Source organism: Anopheles ziemanni (assembly GCF_943734765.1).
Source record: "Anopheles ziemanni chromosome X unlocalized genomic scaffold, idAnoZiCoDA_A2_x.2 X_unloc_80, whole genome shotgun sequence".
NCBI classification, from domain to species: Eukaryota; Metazoa; Arthropoda; class Insecta; order Diptera; family Culicidae; genus Anopheles; species Anopheles ziemanni.
The window spans coordinates 12501-15828 of NW_026689851.1; positions in this window are offsets into that span (position 1 = coordinate 12501).

Genomic DNA, 3328 nt, shown 5'->3' on the forward strand with positions numbered 1-3328 from the left:
GCAAGGAGATGGTGGTATGGTGGTGTTGCGTGTGTGGTGTTCGATTAGAAAGATATATTTTCTAAGTCCGGATTAGTGCTGTCAGTGAGGCCGCCACTAACAGGTCCTCCACGGCCTCCGTGGTTCTTGACTTGGCGCTATTCCGGACTTGGGGCGATCACGATGTCCCCGTGCGGGACTTAGAAGATGGAAGAACACAAGTACCCTTATCCCATGACTTGTGAGCGATTGGCATACGTTACCACATGAAGAGAAAAATTGGCTAAGTCCAGGATCCATATTATATGAAGAGAAAATCGGCTAAGTCCCGGATCCATATTACATGAAGAGAAAAATCGGCTAAGTCCAGGATCCATATTATATGAAGAGAAAAATCGGCTAAGTCCAGGATCCATATATATTAACCTAATAATCGGCTAAGTCCAGGATCCATATTATATGAAGAGAAAAATCGGCTAAGTCCAGGATCCATATTACATGAAGAGAAAAATCGGCTAAGTCCCGGATCCATATATATTAACCTAATAATCGGCTAAGTCCAGGATCCATATGATATGAAGAGAAAAATCGGCTAAGTCCAGGATCCATATATAATAACCTAATAATCGGCTAAGTCCAGGATCCATATAATATGAAGAGAAAAATCGGCTAAGTCCGAGATTGGGTCTGTCGGAAATACACTTTCAAGTTACCACACAAGCAAGCAAGATGGCCTAATGATGGATCCATATAATATGAAGAGAAAAATCGGCTAAGTCCAAGATTGGGTCTGTCAGAAATACACTATCAAGTTACCACACAAGCAAGCAAGATGGCCTAGTGATGGATCCATATTATATGAAGAGAAAAATCGGCTAAGTCCGAGATTGGGTCGGTCGGAAATACACTATCAAGTTACCACACAAGCAAGCAAGTTACCACATGAAGAGAAAGCCGGCAAAGTCCGGGAATGTTACCACATGAACTGGAAAATGGGCAAAAACCTACCTTCACAGGGAACGTGAATAACTAAGGCTGTAGACATTGGATCGACAAGCCAAAGACTGATATGGAAAGGAAATGAGTAGTACTAGCTTTCCTGAGAGTTGCAGAGCTTAGACTGCATATGAACGGAAGATATTAAGCGTCAAAGTCAGAAAAGTTGCCCGAAGGAACACAAGTTCCAACTTAGAGCATGAATACCGCCTAGACGGTAGGAGGTACGGCCAGGCTGAGGAATAAGAAAATGTTGGCCAACATGTTCCCTAACTATCCCCCGAAGACCGCAAAGCAATCCAACATCAACCAAGAAAGTTATAGCCCGATCAAGGAAACACCTACTTTGCACCGATTTTGCACCAAATACATGTACCAAGCACCTTCGGTTGCATACCTGCAGGGGCTTACCATAGTAGGCCATGGAAGACCGATATACCGAACATAATCACTTTCTATCTCCTCGGGTGTTGGAGGTAGCGCTTTGCGGTACAAGAACGAAAGTTAGACCATATCTTGGTGCATCTTTTTGCCCAAAAACACAAGACCCTATCTACCAAGGCAAGAAAGTTGTGTGGGGACAAAATGTCCAAAAGTGCCCAAAGTGGCACACTTGAACCATATATTCGAGAAAAACACAAGTGTGGGCCCGAGCTAGCAAGTTGAAATGTTCTGACCGTCAGTAGCCCTAGTTGAGGTGCACTTATCATTATATGAGGCCAACGTGCCAGCTAGTCTCTAAAGGGGCGATATGGGTGTTCCAAGGTTTGTACCCAATTGAGGAAAAAACAGGTTAAGGTACGGTGTACCGCGAATAACTCGGGCTATAGATGTCCGATCGATGAGTTTGGCATATGTATGGAAAGGTCTCGACGAGACCTAACTACCCTGAAAGTATGAAGGCAAAGACTTGAATGACCGGGAAGTAATTAAGTGCACAAGTGGTAAAGTTGCACCAAAGTCCATGTTACCCGAAGTGGTAAATGAACACCCAATATTCGACCAAAACACAAGTTTAGAGACGAGCTAGCGAGCTACATTGTTCAGACCGTCAGTAGCCCGCATCAAGACACGCATTTCATTATATTGAGCTTAGCCGCTAGCTCGACTCGAAGTCGGTCATATGGTTGGTTGATGGTTTGGACCGACCACGTGGTGTACCAAGGTTATGTACCTTTCATGAATTAAAACTCTGGCTGTATGGCACTGAGCGACAAGCTAAGGTGTGATTTGGAATAGTCTTGAGTGGGACTATTTAGGAAAAATGCGAACAAAAAATCACAAAGTCCTTGGGCGAAGCTATTAGCGAAACATAGAGCAAATTGGTACCAAAAACTATGGAAATGGGACTTGAGTCAAAAATAACCGCAAGTTGGAGAAGAGATAGCAAGCTTGCGTAGAACATTTATAACTAGTGCGTGGTATGACCAACAAAAATGTGTATGGGGCCAAGGCGCTGGCTGGCCTCCAAAGTGGTGATATGGGCGATTCAAAGTTTGTACCCAAGTAACAAGTATGGAAAAAACAGGGTAAGGTACCAAGTACCATGAATAACTTCGGCTGTAGATGGCCTAGCGAGGCAAACCGCATATCGTTGGAAAGGTATTGGGGAGACCTATCTACCCTGAAAGTTTCATGAGGCTGAGTTGAAAGACCACGGAGATATTAGGTGATGATGGTCCAATTCGGGGACCAAGTCGCAGGAAATGGCACTTGACCAAAATCACGCTTGGAAGGTGAATACCGGCTTACCGGTAAGAGATAGCGACTTGGCGTAGAATATTCATAAGTTGGGCGTGTAAAGACGCAACTTTCATTATATGGGGGCAACCCGGTCAGGGTGCTCCAAGTCGGTCGTTTGGTCGGTTTATGGTTTGGGCCGACCATGTGGTGTACCAAGAAGAGGTACCTTTCATGAATTATAACTCGGTCAGTTTGCCACCGAGCGACAAGTTGCGATGTGATTTGGAATGGTCTTGAGTGGGACTATCAAGCAAAAATACAAATAGAAAATCAGCTTGTCCATGGCCGAAGCTATTAGTGAAACATATAGCAAAATGGGTCCAAAAACGAATGAAATGGGACTTGGACCAAGAATAACGGCAAGTTGGAGAAGAGATAGCAAGTTGACGTAGAACATTTATATTTTGGGCATAGTATGACCAACAAAAAAGTATTTGGGGCCAAGGTGCTGGCTGGCCTCCAAAGTGGAGATATGGGCGATACAAAGTTTGTACCCAAGTACGAACAAGTATGGAAAAAACAGGGTAAGGTACCAAGTACCATTAATAACTTCGGCTGTATATGGCCGAGCGAGGCAAACGGCTCACCGTTGGAAAGGTCTCGGGGAGAC